General features: G+C 43.4%; 1 non-coding gene across 1 annotated transcript; it reads left to right on the top strand.

Moving 5' to 3' along the window:
• The first annotated feature begins 373 nt into the window (after positions 1 to 373).
• LOC114805998 lies at positions 374 to 510 on the top strand. Its single transcript, XR_003754129.1, has one exon. It is a non-coding gene; the product is annotated as a small nucleolar RNA SNORA7 (small nucleolar RNA).
• Positions 511 to 9091: the final 8581 nt, after the last annotated feature.

The raw sequence follows: 9091 nt of genomic DNA, 5'->3' as shown, positions 1-9091 counted from the left end.
AGATGCCTGCATGAACAGTGGCCCTCACTGTATTTTGAAGAATTCTAAAGGTTCAGTTCAGCTGTTCAATTCACTAATTTGTAATCTAAGCAACAATTAAGTTTACCACAATTAGAAGATATAATGGTATCATTTAGCAATTACTACAAGGCATCCTGCTGCTTTTCCTTTCTCTCAGATTGACTGCCAGAACTGGATTATAAATTTCCTAGGGGCAGGGGCTGGGTTTCTCTTAACCCTTAGTAAAGAATATTACCAGGTTTACTGAGTGGGCGCTCAATAAATGTTCACTGAATCTGACAGTTACTATACCCTTTGAAGGAAGACAAGATGATGGGATGATTTTGATTAAGAGGTTAGTACTTACTTTAAGCCACTCTCAGGGTCACACCTGGAGAGTTTCCAGTACTCACCAGTCTCGGCTATGGGAGGGAGAGTCAAGCAAAGGCCTACCCATTCCATTCCTAGTTTGGCCAGTGGCTAGCGAGTGGAAGGCAATCTGCTACAAGTCAAAACGGCACAGGAGAGAGTCGAGGGCGGAGACTCGAGTTGACTGTGCGGAAGGCGACAATGGTAAACCACTTCCAGATTTTTACCAAGATAACTCTCTGGATCCACTACCAGAACGACTGCAAATGGAAAGCGGGGCAATCTGGGAGAGATGCGTCTGCGGTGTCACTCTGGGTCACAAATGACTCGACGGCATAAGACAAGATATTTAAATTGTATGATCCAAAAGCCAAGGGAAATTAAGAGAAATGACATTTCAGTCTCCTTTTCCTGTCCCAAAGTCAGACTCATTCCCTGCGATACTGGGAAAATCCACATGGGCTGAAGCTCCTGTGGACTGCTCTGGTTTGAGGGTGACCTTCTGTCCAATTTTATACCAGGCAGATTTGTTTTCAACTGTAGACTGTAAGCTCGTTGTCAGCAGGGAACTTTTCTACCAACTCTGATGTGCTGTACTCTCCCAAATGCTTATTACAGTGCTCTGCACACAACAAGCACTCGGTAAATAACACTGATTTGCAACTGGTCTGTCCCCTGCCCAGTACTGATATGGCACGGAAGATTTTTATGTGCAATATTTTGTTTTACACATTCAGCCTCCCTTCTCCTCAGCTCTTGCAGCTGAATTTCATGGCTCAGAAGTGGTGCTCACGTTTATAGGGCTCTGAGTGGGGATACAATAATTCTAGAGGTAATGCGGGGAAAGAGTCAGCTCCCACCCCCACCCAGTGAGAAACTCTTGGTTCCAAGGATTTCTGTAAAAGGTTCTGTAGATAAATCATTACATTATGTTATGAACTGTGCATGATCCATAAATTGCATTTACTGGGTGCTTAACACACATAACATAATGCATGCCTATTACTCCTAGGTTGGAAAAAGAGTTTCCAGTATCCTCAAAAGTTGCCATGGAAATTATAATATGGCTTTGAGTGGCCTTAGGAAGCAATTACAGGACCACTCTTCAAACTGGCTTCTAATCACAATAATAATAATGATGATGATAATAATAATTGTGGTATTTGTTAAGTGCTTACTGTGTGCCAAGCACTATACTAAGCACTAGGGTAAATACAATATAAGTAGACTGGACAGAGTCCCTGTCCCAAAAGGAGCTCACAGCCTAGGGGAGAAGAACAAGTACCATACCCCCATATTTACAGATGAGGAAACTGAGGGATGGAGAAGTTAACTGACTTGCCCAACGTCACGCAGTAGGCAAATGATGGAGCTGGGATCAGAATTTGGGTCGACTCTCAGCCCTGTACGCTTTCCATTAAGCCGTGCCACTTCTCCTAACGGCTCCTTATGTGCTCAGAGTCCAGAGCAAACAAGAAGCCACTCTGAACGAGCCAGTAGGCGAGCAACAAACAGAAGTGTAGGAGCTTCCACCCCTCAAATTCCTCCTCCCTCTTCTCCCCCGCTTCCCACTTTCTTCAAGTGTCAATGTGGGGATTTCCAAGGAAGGAATTTGAGGCCAGTCTGGCCTTGTTCTGGCAGCAACATTACAAAGGAAGGATGATTTGCTGCTTCTCAAAAGATGCCGATGGAGGGCAAGACCGGAAGTGGAAAACCACCTGGACACCTTGTATGGCAATTCCACAGTCAGATCTTCAGTAAACAAGGAAATAATAACATAACAAGGATGCTACTAATGCTTTGTACTTATCAAGGACCTTTCATCTGGTGACTTCAAAGCACTGTAAAAACTCTTAATTAGCCTTCAAGGTGAGGTAGGTAAATGAAGAAATCAAGTCAAAGAGAACTTTGTGGCGGCCGCTCCTCCTTTGGGTCCTCCACTGACAGAAGAGGAGGAAGGACAAGAAGATGGTCACCAAGTTACAATGTCATGTAGAACTACCTATTCTGACCTGGGATGATTTGGTTTGAAGTTTGTTAGTCATGGCATTTACCAAGTGCTTATTAGATGCCAAGCAATGTGCTAAAGGCCACGGTGGACAGACGATGAAGGGGAGATGGGCTGAGGGTGGTTTTTCCCTCTATCTGCTCTCTTGCCATCCAAGCAACTAACTGTTTTATTTCCTAACTAGACCTTTCTGAATGATTGAATTATTAATGGCTTTTTTTGAAGTACGGTTTGAAGTACGGTACTGAACTTTGCCCTGTGGTTTTGAAACTGCTGATTTTTTTCTTTGATGATCCTACCCTTAAGATTGGGTGTCTTTTGAAGAGCTGGAACTGACCTAATCTCCTCCCCGGAGCTCAGGGGATTTTACAAAATCTAAGACTGTAATATATGCCTAGCATGATGTTTTACACAGCAAGTTCCAAATCCAGTCCATAGCAGTCAGTTCACAGCTGAAAATTTTGCGCTGTCTGAACTACACCTACCTCCTTGGAGTTTCTTATTCCTCAAAAAGCTCTTCAGAATTCTGCTGTATTATTCTTACAACATCACTGTAAAAATGGCCCTTTGTTAGTGGTGTTCGGCACCTCATCAAAATGGACCCTTTGTCTTCGGCTACACATTTGTAGCATTTTGAGGGCTGGGGTAAGAAAGAAGCAGGGCTTTTGAGGGGAACAAACAGAACTGAGCTTGAGCTTTGAAGAGCTTAAGGGTTTAATTTGGAATCTTTTCAGCACTGCTTGAAAAGTCGTAGTTTCTTTTTTCTTCTTCTCTGGAGCAATCATGTTGCCAGAGGCTTGGCGTGGGCAAGACTAGGAGTCCAGCCCCAAAACATAAGGAGAGGAAAAAAATGGGCTCTGTCGCTCAGAACCCCATGAGACCCACGGCTTCCACAGCGCCTAAAGAGTTGGCACTTATGCAGTGCCCATCAATCAATAAATCAATTAACCAATAGCATTTATTGAGTGATTACTGTGTGCAGAGCACTGTTCTCGGCACTTGGAAGATTACATCATGGGGGAGAAGAGATCATTTAATCAAATGCAAGGATCTGACTGATTCCTCATTTGACAATTCCCTTCTATTGCTAGACCAGACTCCAATCCCCCTGAAGCACTGCTTGGGTGTTTCAGGGTTTTTCAGGAGGCATTTTGTAACAGTCACAATTGCAGTCTAATAATAATAATTAATAATAATTATGGTATTTGTTAAGTGCTTACTAAGTGCAGAGCACTGTTCTAAGCGCTGGGGTAGATACTGGGTAATCATATTGTCCCACGTGGGGCTCACAATTTTTAATCCCCATTTTTACAGATGAGGTAACTGAGGCCCAGAGAAGTTAAGTGTCTTGCCCAAGGTCACACAGCAGACAAGTGTGCCACGATCTCTGACTCCCAAGCCCCAGCTCTTTCCACTAAGACACACTGCTTCTCTAGTGGGGGAAGGCAGAAAATAAAATCAATAAATATTTCTCAGTATGATCTTGCCTCCTCTATTAGATGGTGAGCTCCTCAAGGGCAGGGATGAAGTTGTCATCATTGTGGGTCCTCACAGTTCCTAGTCTTCCCAGAGTGAGAACTCGATGAACACTGCTAAATGCTAAATGTCACTGCTAAATGACAGACCATAAATCACTTATCTTCAGAGGAGGGATATAATAATAATGATCAGTCAATCAGTTGTATTTATTGAGTGCTTACTGTGTGCAGACTACTGTACGAAATGCTTGGGAGAGTACAATATAACAGAGGTGACAAACACACTAGAGAAGGAGGAAGAAGAGGAAGGAGAAGAATTATGGTATTTGTTAAGTACTTACTATGTGCTGAGCACTGCTAAATGCAGGGGTAGTTACTAATTAATCAGGTCAGACACAGTCCCTGTACCACATGGGGCTCAAGGGCTAAGTAGGAAGGAGGACAGGTATTGAATCCCCATTTTACAGTTGAAGAAACTGAGGCACAGAGAAGTGACTTGCCCAAGGCAGGTAAGTGATGGAGCTGGGATTAGAACCCAGGTCCTCCGACTCCCAGGCCAGGGCTCTTTTCACTAGGCCATGCTGCTTCACGAAACCCAATACCTACTTTCAGATCCTCTGTTAACTCAAGTTGGGTAAGTTTCCTTATCTCCAAGGACACCAGACCCTACTTCTTGATCTAATATCACTAGAAGACAATTTCGGGGTCTCTGGTAGAAATGTGAATAGCTATAGGTCAGAATAGTTAAGGAAGATAACTTAGTTATATTGTTTGCTCAGTTCTTCTTTACCTACTAAAAGAATCTGTTAGATCTAAATACTGTGGAACTAGTGAGGGGGTATGAGAATTCAGTTGAGGGAAAGGTCAGATGTAAAACTGATTAGCCAGAGGCTCTGAGAGAGGCAGCTAGCTCCATCTGTGAAACTTAACCTGTACACTAGAAAAAAACCCTGACACATCTGATGCTCGTACCCTTGAGGTGAACAGTTCACCTGGTGAATTTCTGATCCTGGCCAGATAAGACATTTCTCTATTTTCACACTATGAATCACTCACTTCATCATAATTAAATCCACCCACTTTAATAGAAGGGAAGCTCAAAATTTAAGAAATGGAACTTTATAAAAAAAAAGGCGTGATAATATTTCAACAAGGCTGTCACCTACAGAGCAAAATCTGGAGCTCAGATCAAGAAGTTTTTTTTAAGAGATGGCCTCTTCTCCTTCTGAACACAGACTCCTGTTAAATTCATGTCAGGGGCAGGCAGGTCGGTCAGGAGGCCATTACAAATCTTTTAATTTTCCTTTTGGGGGCTTGTCATTGTAGTTGTGATTCCTGAACCCCACCTACCGGGCTTTCCTTTTGCTGGTTAAAAGAGCTTCTGCTTCTTATTATTGAAGTGGCAGGGGGGAGTGGTAATGGTATTTACTGAGAAGCCGTGCGGCCTAATGGATAGAGCACGGACCTGGGAGTCTGAAGGATATGGGTTCTAATCCCAGCTCTGCCACTTGCCACTTGTCTGCCTTGTGACCTCCGGCAAGTCATTTAACTTCTCATGTGCCTCAGTTACCTCATCTGCAAAATGGGGATTAAGATTGTTAACCCCATTGAGGACAGGAACTGTGTCCAACCGGATTAGCTTGTACCTATCCCAGTGCTTAGGACAGTTCCTGGCACAAAGTAAGTCCTTAATAAATACCACAGTCGTTATTATGATTACTTATTGCAATGCCCTGTACTTAGTGATTGGAACAGTACAAGAGATGCACATGATCCATTCCATGCCCACAAGGAGTTTAATTTCCAACTATCAGAGACCAGAAAACAGCAAAGTGAAAGGCCACTTGGCCAGCAACAGTATAGCTCTGGCCAGACCTTGGCCAGACTGGCACAGGCCTGGCTCAGCTAGACTGTGAGGGGCACAATGGAGGGTAGGAGATTCAGGAAGGTGATGAAAGAAGTTATGGAGGAGAATTATCAGTCAGTACCAACAGCGTTTATCGAACATCTATATATCAGGCACCGTTTAAAATAGGGGAGGCAGGTAGGACAGTTAAAATACATACAAATAGCATGGAAACAACATAGAGAGGGAGGCAGGGTAGTATAGTGGAAAGAATAGGTGATAGGGAGTCAGGATGCCCAAATTTTCGTTCCCACTCTGCCACTGGCCCGCTGGGTGACCACAGAAGTCCCTGGGGTTTCTGCTTCCTTCTCTATAAAAAGGAAATGAGAATACCCACTCTCTTTATCTCTTTGGGAATGCTGTGTGGGATAAGACCTGCTTATCTTGTATCTGCTTGAGCACTTAGCATGGCATGGCATATGCTTGGGCACATAAAAGGCAGCTAATAAACACAATTATTATTATAAACAATATTATTCAGAACAAGAGAAATATCTACACAACTGGTAACAAACATAAGGCAGAAAAAAAATAACAATAAACTGACAGATGCATAAGTATGAAAGGCAATAGTGGCTAAGGGAGAAGCAGCGTGGCTCAGTGGAAAGAGCCCGGGCTTTGGAGTCAGAGGTCATGGGTTCAAATCCCGGCTCTGCCACTTGTCAGCTGTGTGACTGTGGGCAAGTCACTTAACTTCTTTGGGCCTCAGTTACCTCATCTGTAAAATGGGGATTAAGACTGTGAGCCCCACGTGGGACAACCTGATTCCCCTGTGTCTACCCCAGCGCTTAGAACAGTGCTCTGCACATAGTAAGCGCTTAACAAATACTAACATTATTATTATTATAATAAGAGGTGGTGACCAAGTAAGGAAAAAGAAGGGGGCATATCATGTAAGTCATGTATATGGGTTCCTGATGCCATGCTAATGAACTACAAAAGTGTCCAGAAGTTTGAGTAAGCCGCTGTGTGAAATACGCTTTAAAAAGCTTTTCTGACTTCTACAACCTGAATTTCACCCAGTGAAAGCGCTTTTGAACCATCTCCTTCCTAACCCTTTACTGAACACCGAAACAATGGTTGTAACATCCCTGGCCGACGGCAGTGGGGGGCTTCTCCACAATATAGAATGTTGGAAAGGCTATGCAGCTGCCTTAGCTGTTGGGCCTGCCTGCTGGGACTTTGAACTGCAAGAGTCCTGAAACTCTGCTCCTTTAGCCACGGGGTGCTACTGCCCTTTTTCCTTCAACTATTTTTTTGTTTTGTTTTTAATCTCTGTCCTAGCCTTTTATGTTATTTTGGGGTCTTTCTGGTTTAATCTTTCCTTATGGATCGGCTATCAGTTCCCTCTTCCCCCACCCATTTATTCCTAGATTGTGAACCCGTTGAGGGCCAGGGACTATGCCAAGTTCTCAACTGTGGATTTCTTCCCAGCCTTTAGAATCCAGCTTGGCACACAGCAGGCAATTTAATAAATACTTCCGTTACTATCACTCTGTCCACTTTTAGGGAAAGTCACCCATTTTATTTCTGATAGCGGCTAAATTTTCCTTGGAAATTTTTCCATTCAACTAAAACCCAGGCTCACCACTCCTTCGCGTCGAGATCTGATAAACTCCCAACCCAAGTAGTTAGGGAGCAGGTTGTGTTCAGGCATGCTGAGGAGCTCTGAGTTATCTGGCACAACATGAGGGCTGTTACAGCTATAGAGAGTTAATTATACAATGGAAGGACAGCCAGAATGAAAAGAAATCCAAAGAGGCAGATAGGGCAGTTAATTGTTAATAATACGTTTCTCCTCTATTAGCTGCACCTAATAAGTATAATCACTGCCATGACATCTATACGGCAACTTAAGTTCGTTGTTACCACATCACCTTACTGTCAAATTTGGCGGCTCCTAAAAGCAGGAACTTTCAATACAGACCAAAATCTTCCCAGCCACTGGCTTGATGACAGAGTGCAACTGAACAGAAAATGACGGTACTTGACAACAAGCACATTTTCTGTAGCCCCATAAATTAAATATATATTATGCTTGACTGTACAACAGCTGTCTCTTATCTGTAAAGCTACTAAATATTAACCTGATTTTTCCCACCCTTTGTCAGCAATATCTAATTGCATAAATATGACTATCGAATGCTGAGTTTTTCCATTCTGTAACGGAGGCTGATTTGAACATGTTCGGTTGACTATGCAACCCAGACCTGTACCACAAAGAAGATCTCTGCCCAAACTCACTAGACCTTACATTCCCAAGGAGCTCCTTCATAAAATGCAAAGTAATTTATTCTGATTTATGTCTGTCTCCCCCATTAGAGTGTAAGTTCCTAAGAGGCAGGGAATGTATTTTATGCTTCTTTTTGTTGTTCTTTCCCAGTATATTACTATTAATATACTAGTATTTGTAGGTTTCATAAAATGTACATTGCTTTCCCAATGCTGCCATTAACAGAGGCAGGAGGATTTGAAGTTAGTAATTGATGGTAGGGTAAGTTCAAAACCCTCCAATGGTTGCCCAACCCATTCCGCATCAAGCAGAAATTCCTCACCACTGACTTAAAGGCCCTCAATCAGCCCTCTCCCCTCTAGTCTTGTCCTTTTCCCATTCCATCCCATCTTGCATGCTTCATTCCTCTCAAGCCAATTTACTCACCTTGCCTTGTCCTCATCTCTTCTGCCATCACGCCCTCCCATCTACCTGGAACTCCCTCCCCCTTCACACCCAACACACCATTGCTCTTCCTGCCTTCAAAGCCTTCCTGAAATCACATCTCCTCTAGGAGCCCCTCCCTGATAAATCCCCCATCTCCTCTCTCATCCCCCCAAGTACTTCTGTAGCACTTCTGGATCACCTAAGCACTTGTCTACTCAAATGCCCATCTTCTGGCCTGCATGCAGCCCTTATGTACACATCTTTATACTCTACTGTTCCTTCTACCTGCAATTCATTGTAATGTCTGCCTTCCCTATTAGACTGTAAAGTCCTTGAGGACAGGGATCATGTTTACTAAATCTACTGTACTTTCCCAAGCTCTTATTTCAGTACTCTGCACACGACAGGGGCTAAATAAATATTGATTGGGTCCTTAGATTAGTTGATTTTCATTAATCCTCTTCAAAATGAAAAACAAAACAACGCAACTGCTCGAAGACACAGACATCCTCCTCTCCTCTCCCTCTTCCCTCCAGCCTCATTCCATCCTTCCAAGAACAGGAAAACTGCCGTGAAAAATTCACATCTGGGTCCTTAAGAAAGATTGCTGGTCAGGGTCCAGTGGGGGTCTGATTCCAGCAGCAGGCCTGAGAGATTTAGATAGTTTGGAA

Source organism: Ornithorhynchus anatinus, chromosome 20 (genome assembly GCF_004115215.2).
Source record: "Ornithorhynchus anatinus isolate Pmale09 chromosome 20, mOrnAna1.pri.v4, whole genome shotgun sequence".
Classification (NCBI taxonomy): domain Eukaryota; kingdom Metazoa; phylum Chordata; class Mammalia; order Monotremata; family Ornithorhynchidae; genus Ornithorhynchus; species Ornithorhynchus anatinus.
This window is presented reverse-complemented; position numbering and strand designations above follow the sequence as displayed.